The sequence below is a fragment of the Cygnus olor genome, chromosome 5 (genome assembly GCF_009769625.2).
Source record: "Cygnus olor isolate bCygOlo1 chromosome 5, bCygOlo1.pri.v2, whole genome shotgun sequence".
In the NCBI taxonomy this organism is placed as follows: domain Eukaryota; kingdom Metazoa; phylum Chordata; class Aves; order Anseriformes; family Anatidae; genus Cygnus; species Cygnus olor.
Genome location: NC_049173.1, coordinates 20,032,526 through 20,043,190, shown reverse-complemented (window position 1 = coordinate 20,043,190; position 10,665 = coordinate 20,032,526).

Sequence of the window (10,665 nt, the reverse complement as noted above, 5' to 3'; positions counted from 1 at the left end):
ACTCCAGTATAAGGTCTGGGTTTGCAGTACAGTATCTAACATATAACATATGGCCAACTTGGGCTTACAAACTTTTCTGTAATTATTTCAAACTGGCAGATCATATTCATGTCAAACACTATCTGTCCAGCAGGGAAATGCGTTTGAGATGGCACTTGCAAAATATAAATTAATTGTGAAAGAAATAGGTATGCCACTTGCCTTTATCAAATAGTCTGATACAATCTGTCAAATGAAAGGGTATTAAAGAAAAAATAATAATTACAAAATCTGATTCTTCTCCTGAAACTATTTTAAACTGTTTAGAAAACTTTTCTCTACAGCTCAGGGAGGAAACAGGATACTTGTTTCTTCAAGTAATGTATGTAAAATCAGCTGTGCACATAAGCTTGTCTCTTCCACCACATCTCCTATCTCAGAACATTATGTGCAAGTGAACATTTTGGGACCTTATGCAAATATTAGGTCATGCGGTTCTGCAAACCTTGGTTAGTCCTGATGTGCCTGTTGTGTTTCCATATCTCTATGTAGCAGCTGGGTGACTAATTAGCCAATTGTATGCGCAGAAACTGCACCAAAACTGTGGGCATTAGTATGCTTAGTATGACACATATTACTGGTGTTACAAAGCAAATGTCATGACTTAAGACCAAAATCACCAAAGGAGAGAAGTGGATTTGCTTTTGCTGCCAACTTCTAAAGCTCCATTGGTGTCAGTGCAGATGTGACCAGCTATTCCAGTGGCAAATTTTGTTCACACATAAGACTAAGACTCATTTCAAGCATAGAATCCTCATATTAATGTCATTATCACAAATGAATGGTGTTGTTACTATCTTCTTATTGCAAAACATCTGGATTTTTTTATTTTATTAATTTTATTTTAATTTTATTTTACTGTATTTTTACTTTCCTGTCCTGGTCTTTTCTTATCCTGAAACAGTTGAAAAAGTCACTATAGAATAAGTTACCTTCTTCATGGCACTGATCTAAAGCCAGCCCAGACAGTGTCAACTAGAAGTTGTTATTAACACGTAGTTCTTTGTTTATATGAAATAAATGGATGTCTCAGTTGCTGATCTCAACTTCCAGGCCAGTGCATATATCATACAAAAAATGCACAACAAAAACAGCATAAGTAGCACCTTATTGGAACCCCCTACCACAGGGACATGTGTTTGGAGCAAAAAAAGCATAGCCAGGTTACCCCTTCCTGTGCTCCCTGTGAAATAAAATTTGTTTCTGACTATTCCAACAGCCCTTCAGGACTGTGAGAAGGCAGTAACTGCATCTGGCACACCCCAGTTTGGTGAGCAGTGGCACAATTCACAATTCCAGCCCCTCTCACAAGCAATTTCCTTCATAACGCCGTCAAAAGCGGAGCAGTTTCTACTTGTCTCTCCCTTTTTCACTATCAGCTGAGCAAACATCTTAGTGTTTGAAAATAGTTTATCACCAACACAGCTTAATAAACACATTGAAAGCATTTCCCTGAAGAGGCTGGGAATTAAAGAACACCTAGGCTTTCCTCAGTCTCCTCAGCATTCTGATAGCAAGAGAGATTAACAAGTCAACATTTCTTAAGTAGCAGAATCATGATTGTCTTATTTCTAATCAATAGAATCAATTCTAAATCTCCTGTTGCATCTTTTCCCCTCTCTGATTCAGAAAACCTCTTAAATTTATCTGAATTCTTAGTGTCACAATTTTGAATTACTCTTTTTTTTCTTTTTCTTTTTTTTCCATTGCAGAAATGAGCATCCTCTTAGACCTGTATGCTATTGCAAATGAGATGCATATGTTCCTTCCTGAGCTTTTAAGATAAACAGTGAGAACTTAACAGGCCTGCTAATCAAAGCTTACAGAAGGAAAATATCTTGTAATTCAGACTTAGAAACACCCCACATGGCAAAAAAGGAATGGACTATCACACAGTAGGATTTGTAGAAAATTAACCAAAGTACATATGAGTTAACCAAATAGTAACTTAAAAATTTAAAATGCAAAGAAGGAAAATTTCAGCTGAAAAAAAATTTCAGAAACTGAAATGTGCTGACATGCATACCTTTAATTGGAACACAGGTGAAACTTGAAGGATAAGTATTGAGTAACAGCTCAATATAATGAAAAAGAAAACAGTGCAATTAAAATCTGCAAATATTGTAATGATCTTGGAACTAGCTTATAGGGATGATTTCTACCATCATTAACATTTCATAGAGAAAATTTCTGCAATGCCAGTCCACCCTGAAAGGAAGGTAGGAAGGTGGTATACACATAGAAATAAAAAGACAAAAAGTGTATTCTTGCTCATACAACAATATGTACATGTTATATACATTTGTGAGGGCATAAGCAGATTGATTAGTTTATACTGCCAGTAAAAAAAAAACATGAACCTGTATCTACTATCACAACTTTGGCTGTGCTCTTGTTGCGAGTACTTCTCTCTCATTTTATTTATTTATTTACTTATTTTCCCCCGTGAATTGTCCCTTTGGAGCAAAATTAAACTTCGTTTTCCTTTTTCTTCAAGAAATTACAAGACACCATGGACTTCTGTTAGTAAGACACTGGTAATAATACCACATGCCATCTTGTCACGTCTTAATAGTGCTGTCACTCAACTGTTTTGCTCCATAGAAAAGATAAATGATGGAGTAAAAAACCTCTCATAAAATCTTACCTTGACAACACAAGAAATGATTTTAATATAGAAAAAGAACATTATGACTGAATTGGCTGTTGCTCTGGTAAGACCAACATCTCTGCTCATAGTACCAGTCTTACAAAGAAAGTTGTGGAAAAAAACAAAAAGTTAAGCATTTCCTTATGACAGAGAATTCTGAAACCCTTTTTGTTTCTTGTGGTTGAACTGAACAGATAAGATAAAGAGAAAGGATGCAAACAGGATTATCCACAATATGTGTTGGTATGCAAAGAAGAATCATGTGTGCCATGGAAAGATAATGAGTCAACAGTTCCTCTCATGAAAAGATTTCTAAAATGCTATGGAAAAAGAGCATACGCATCCCCAAAATTAAATCTGTTATATTCCCCCATTATTTTCTAGAACACAGTCACAAATCAATGAGCAAAAGTAGTCTCACTGTTAGCATCTTTCCTTTGAGCTCTTCATCACAGAAGAAAATCTGTGGCCTAGTCCTCACTTGTTTTCTGAATATATATTTAAGTTTTACTTCTTCAGTAAACTAGTTGGGTTGCTTTTCCTTCTGCTGTTTTTAAGGTTAACTGTGAGCTTGAATTTCTAAGAAAGGCAGAAGAAAATTTCTCTATCCATTGGACAGGAAAGCTTAGCTTTTATTTTGTTTGGTACTGAAAACTAAAGCTGACCTCTGTGGATATTTCATAGTTTTTCCACAGCTGAAAGATTCCTGTTAGAAATTTCCATGTGATCACACAAACATCCTGGAACTCCTCAAAGCTGTAAAAGATATTGAATTGAAAGGTAATGGAGGTACTAACCTTATATAAGCCTACAGTGATTTTTTTTTTTCCCCATATGCTTCTATAGAACATGAAGCTGGTTCTTTCCATCTCCAGATATCAGGCGTTTGCCCTAAAAGTTTTTTAATAACTAGATGAAAGTCCTAGTAAACAATCAGCTAAGAAAATGTTTGAACCCTTCAGTAATACACAAGTACTCCCGTATTGTCTAGCAATGTTCAAAACACTAGATTTAGCTATTTACTTCTCTGTAAAACTGAAAATAAAAAAAACTTTTTAGAACTATCAAGATAAAAAGTATACCGTAGCCTAAATATGACCTGAAGTTACCTCTTCTGAGCTCTACTGATATGCTTTCAAAAGTAAACTGAGTCTTAATTATTTTTTGTTATAGCTTCTGTTTTTTCATACAGGTCCTGTACAAAAGTTGTATTTGACCATTACTGGCCCCAGAAAGCTTCTCTAATTAGAGACCATAGACAAAGGTTTGCTATGGAAACAAGGCACAAAAAGTGAAGTGATTTGTATAAGATGCCATAGTCGGTTAATATCAGAGAAAGAAAACCAATATTTTATTCTGAATTCAGTAGGTGATAAATGACAATTTCTCAGATAAGTATATAATACATATATATAATATTATAATATATAATTTTATATAATTTATATAATAATATAATTATATATTATTTATATAATAATATAAATATATAATACACATATATATGTTACTAGCATTTGTAATAATTCTCAGACTGAGAATTATTTGACATATTTCTAAAGGTCGAGATCTTCATGTATATAAACATAAAAAAGATGAAGTTAGATCATCTGAAGTAAAAGGTCCCAGTGTCTTACCTTAAAAATTTTAACTGAGCAGATTTTTGCCAGTACCTGTAAGTTATGTTTTTAATATAGTTCTAACCTTAAGACCATTGCACATTATATCATCTTTCAACACCTTGCTGTTTTAAATGATGTGAATTTGACCATAAATACACAGGCAATGAGACACGAATCTAAGACCATAGAAAAAAATCGCAGAAACATCAGTTTTACAGGTTTTTTCAATAACCCCTGTGAAGAGGAAAGTTGTTAGAATATATAAAATTAACAACCAAAAGATGATAACAAATCCTGACCACCTCTCTTTCCACAAGTTGATTTCTCCCAAACAGGAATTTTGGGAGAAAAATCAGCCATGTTATTAGTTAATTGTTATCTAAAAGGCAATGTGTTTCTCTACCAAACAGATTAAAAAAAAAAAAAAAGTTATGTATACCCATAGAAAATATGAGTCAGAGAAGGACAAGATGTGTAACTTCAGCTGGCCAGGTTAACAATACCATAGGAGTAGCTGAGCACATCAGAGATTGGCTTTCAGCCTCACTGATTCAGCTGATAGCACAAAGAAAAACTTTAATGTTGGAGAAAATTTGAAGTGTATTTAAGCAATAAGCTATTTATTTTTTGTCTACAGTACTTTTACTACCCATTAAAAAAAAAAAACAAACATGAATCATTAATGTAAAAAAAGTCTTCTGTCGCAGCAATTATTTTAAGCTCTATCATATGTGCAACTGAAAAACAAAATAAGAGACAACCCCACTCTACTTCAGCCACTTCTCCTTAGAGTCACAAAATCCCCCAAACAAAATAGTGCTAATGCACTAATACAAAGAAAAATCTGAAACAGACTCCTGTGTACATTCTTATTTTTGCAAAAAAGAATTCTAGTTTTTTTTATGGATGCATAGAAGATGACATTCCCAGGATTATTAACAATTCTAAACCATTATTGTTGCTAATGCAACCCCACTAAGTCCCATTTCTTCCCCAAAGAGATCAGGTGTGGTTAAATTATGAAGGAATTTGAGACAGAACATCTAAAACCCAGTGGTGTTCAATGACCCTACAGCATTATTTATACTTAGCAGATGTCTTCTTTGGGTTCTCTGATAAACAGTGGCCCCTCCAGATATTCATTTGTTCACACTGTTCTATGGATTATGTTTTATAAATTATGACAGGCCACCAAGAAAATCAGTCATCCAGGAAGGACATCACCACTTCTCACTACAACATTCAGATTACTTTGGCAGCTTCATTACAGTCTCAATATAATCTCACCTAAGAAAGAAAACTTTGGTTTTGCATTTTCACTGTCTCTGTCTTGGCAATATTTAAAATTTATGCTTGATGTGCTAATTGAAATAAGTGAGTAAGGCCTCTGGATGATCACATGGAATATATCAGCCATCAAAAACTGATATCATATGCCTCAGTGTTTCAATGTCATTATTACTGCTATTACTTTAAGACAACAAGGAAGAACATGTACTGATCTGTATATAACGGGTGTGTGAACACCTGGACAGAGGCAGAAGAATACCATTAAAGTTATGAGTTTAATTCTTCTTCAGTGCAATCAATATGGAAAAGAAGAGGGAGAAAAACAAACAAACAAACAAAAAAGTAGATGATGCAATTTAGAGTTGAACTGGCTCAGTCTAAAGCAGCAACATTATTTATTATTATTATTATTATTATTATTATTATTATTATTATTATTATTATTATTATTATTATTATTATTATTTTGTTGTTGTTAGTTCTGCCCTATTTCCTGAGAAGGTGAAATGATTAGAGCTGAGAGGAATTTAAATATCCAAACTAGTTTGTCTCCCAATTGAGCAGCTGATAACAAAGTTCTTCAAAACAGCTGTAAATGTCAGGGAAGGGGAATGTCAAAGAGTTTGGAAGAAAACCCAAACATGTGAAAAACTCAGTCATGAACCTTATCAGAATGTGCCAGGTCTCAAGTCTAAGACATTTGGGGGAGTGTTGCTATTGCTATATGCAAGCAATTATCTCAGGCAGCTTGAGTAACAGCTGCTTTTATCTTTTATAGCTAAGCTTTTCGGGCCATGTTTAATATTCTTTACCTACTTATCCATTTATTATTATTATTATTGTTTTTAATTTTAATTTTAAAATTTTTAATCTCCAAAGGGAATTTAAATGTTCATTGGTAAACATTTTGGTCTTCTGTTCCCTCAATAGTAGATCTGTCCTTTTTATAAATATATAAAACTTTAGTAATTTTTGTTGTTACTTTTTTCTTATTTTTATGTGTTTGCAATATCTCTCTACATTTTTTGTTTGTAGGTTGCTTTAGGAAGTTCCACAGTGAATGCGAGGGTTACAATTAAAAATAAGAAGAAAAAGAAAGGAGTGTAGCAGAAATTAAGGGAAAAGTTATTTTTAAGATAAAGGGTTCTCTTACCTTGTCAATGGGAGGACCTGAGCCTCAACAGCCTGCTGGTAAAATAGCAAGTGTTATTGAATATAGCAACTTAAAGAATATTTTGGTTTGAATCCAAAGAAAGCAAACCTGAATACAGCTGAAGGCTCAAACAAAACCAAATAGAAGTCCTGAAGTTACCTGTCTCTGGATTTAAGAGACTCCAGCTCCTTATTTCTAATAAAAGAAATTTTGTTTCAACTGTTGCTTTTAACACCTACTATGTATATAGTGTTTTCTTTTTCTTTGTCTGTATTATCCAGACCCTGCCTAAATCAAACCATCTGAAATTTTCAGTGGCCACAAATGAAATCTACTCAATGATTCACAGTAGCAAGTTTGCATATGACTGATGCCAGTAGAACACTATTTCCTGATTTAAAATAAACAGAAGGTCCATAATTTTCTTCCCATCTATTTCATCAGATTAAAAATTCTCAACTGTAATCTGTCATTCCTTTTCTCTGACATCTAATGCCATTCCTTTATTTTTATACTTTTTATTTTTCTGTAATGGAACAAATATCTGATTGAAAGAGACTCCTACAGAATAACTTTTGACCTTGCTCTCTAGAAAGCAACAGGGTGACAACAAAGAAGGAAATATCTAAATCTAATCTTTCTGTTGTTCTTAATTTGGGCTGACATAGTTTAAGAGGAACTAGACTAAACCTTTTTCTAGAACTTTGGAAAGCACTAAATAGAAACTGAGATATAAAGCAAAACAACAAGAGCTTTTCCTAAATTCTGTGGTAGCCAGTGAAAGCTTAGACTAAGATTACAGATGACTTCACCTATTTCAGAAATATCAAAATTGCATCTGCTTGCTTGGTAAGTCTGTTCAGAGACAAAAATATGTAGCAGGATAGCATAAATAATAAGAAAAGCATCAATTACCTAAGGAGTTTTGCTTGTTTTATTAAAGAATAAGAGAAGCATATAGAAAGTTCTTGGACATTTTTACAGTTGTGATTATTTAACTATTTTGTCTGCTTACATTATGTTTAATTATTGAAATATCTGAAATTCAATCTTTGTTAGCTAATCTGCATGACATGTATAAATCACGTCATTATTTTTCATGTCTGATTAAATAATAGGGTATACCCTTCCAAAAGGACTATTTGTACATTTGAATACAAAATCATTTTCTTCAATATTCGTACATGAAATACTAGAATCCATTTTCCTCATCATTAAAATAACTACAACTTGATTTCACAAAAGTCTGTGTAAACAAAATATAAAAGGTTAAGAAGCATGACAGCAATAAATTCCATTTTAAATTATGCACAAATTTTTTGAAAATATCACTTTTCCAGTGTGTTTGTTAGATCACATACACAATGAAGTCTGAAAAAATCATAAAAATTAAAGAAAAAACACAAAATATGACTTTCTTGACAGAACAGTTCATGCTGAATAGCAAAAGAATTTAATTCAATCAAAAAAAAAAAAAAAAAAAAAACTAAACTAAAAAACTCCTTAATTGTTTACAAAATATTTTGTAATAGATACAGCATTTGAAAATTTCATAATAACACCTGAGAATATTTTTCCAATAGAAAAAAAAAAATAATAAAGCTTCTAAATTCCTTGGTTACACATCTGCTGCAATTATGTATACTTTTATTAGGTAACTCTTCTGTGTCTTATTGATGTCAGTGCAGCTACTAGAAAGATTAGATTTACAAAGCGGTCCTACTGCATTTTTAAGCAACTAAGTCCATATTTAGGTAAACATAATTCCTACAGTCTCCCACTCAGTTGTCATATAACCTTTTGAGATTCCTTCCTAGGAGTCTACATTTCCAGTGATTACTATGCTTTAATTACCTAAGTCTTCATAAGCCTAAACAATTTCGCACCAGACTTAATAAGTTATTTGGGAAAAGACTTTTTCAATAAAGACATATTTATGATTACTGGGTTGTTTTCCTCTAACAAGCACTTCTAGGAAGCTTAGCTTTGAAGATACATACGACAGGCTTTCACTGATTGACCCAAACATCTCAGGCAGAAATAAGTTTTTTTTATAACTAGTAGTCAAGTTGATAGAACATTTAACTAAATTAAACTAGCATTTCTATTGAATGTATCTCCCATCTCTGAGAGCTGTGAGCTGATCCCCTGATTATTATCCTGAGTCATAATTCTCTTTATTCCCCTCCTAAAAGATATTATATTTTGTACCCAGTTTAAACTAAACAAGATAGAGACAAAGGGAATAAGAAAGGTCTGGAATTCTGGGGTTTAGATCAATCACTGTACCCCTGGTTTCCAACTCCTGCTTCACCTACAAAAATCTGGCTTATACTGTTGAGGAACAACCTCAGCTAATGTTGGTAATTGATCCAGGGTGCAACAATTTATAGTTCTGACAAGCTAAGTTGATCTAATTTCCTCTCAACTTTGCAATTTCCTCCCTTTTCCTATCCCATTTTCTCTTGGTTGTCACACTGACAAGGCAATTCCATGGGATGTTAAAATCTGGAAAAGCAATTGACCCAAATGGCTTCAATGTGAAACTAATGTAGCCTTTCAGTGACACAGGATCTGGAAGGAAGTCTTCTCCTTCCCTGCAATCCTCTTCCCTAGCTCTTTAAGACCAGTTATCTCATTTTCAAAACTTTGTTTTTCTTTCAGTGAAAGGGCAGAAGTTAACTCAATTATATCACATTTTTCGTATCATTCCTAGAGCATTCCCATACAAAAACATTGTGAAACTGAAGGACCTTGACCACAGAATCATTTAGCAATATATATGCACATGGTAACAAATGCTATATATTCAGCTGGCAATTTCATGCAATTCATTGGGTGATGATTTGAATCTGCCCTGCATGCACACTGAATTCATTGTTCTCAGGAAGAAATTACACCCTAAGAAAGTTAATTTTTGAGGGAATTGCATGTGGCATACAGCAACACCGCAAGCCCTTTGAGAATGTCTCTTGCTTCAGCATACAAACATTTGCTTTATATAAGGTCACTGTGGGATACCTCCTGATTCTTTCCCAACTATGAAGTTCATGTATGAGAATGTTGACTCTGCTAATGAGCTTACTGTAGAGGCTGTTGTAATGACCAGTGAGATAAATTAATTAGAATTGCTTGGTCAAGTCATGGTTGGTTCCTGAACCAAGCATTAAACAATTAAAGTTTGCCTACTGCAAACTGCACTCCCACTGTTGCTTTCCTTTCCATCCAGACACCACTTGGCCAATGAGCAATTTCTTTTATAGTTTGCTCAATTCAGACTCTAAAATTTATACCACAGTTACCAATTCTTTTTTCCATGGTCTTATCCCAAAAACTAGTTATTATATATATATACTACTAATATTGTTGTTCCTCTCTCATATCTCCTCAGGTGGTTTTACAGGGATGAGAAAACCCCTGACTGAGAATGATTCACACTCCCCGGGAATAGAAAAACAGACATAGGAAGGCAGGATTTATTTATACCTTAGAAAAGAAAGAATTCCCTAGTTAGATCAGCTTTCTACTGAAGAATAGCCATTTGGTTTTTCCAATGGTCTATAGTGTCTTTGGTTTTAATTCCAGTAAGACTGCACAGGAATTGCCATTCTTATATTAGTCAGTGAAAAGAAAAAAATATATATTTATATATATATATGTATATGTTATATATATAAATATATGTGATCACTAGTATAAAACACAGGTGCATAATACTACTGTGAAACTGATTTATGTATTAGTGAAACAAGTAATAAAATGAAATGCAAACCAATTTCAATTAGTCTAATTTCTGTGCTAAATTTTTGGAAACATTTTCTGCTTTATATATCATAGCTATGCAATCCTCCCCAAACAGCAAATATCGACTTGACATTTAATTTATTCTGCAGTTATGTTGAATATAAACT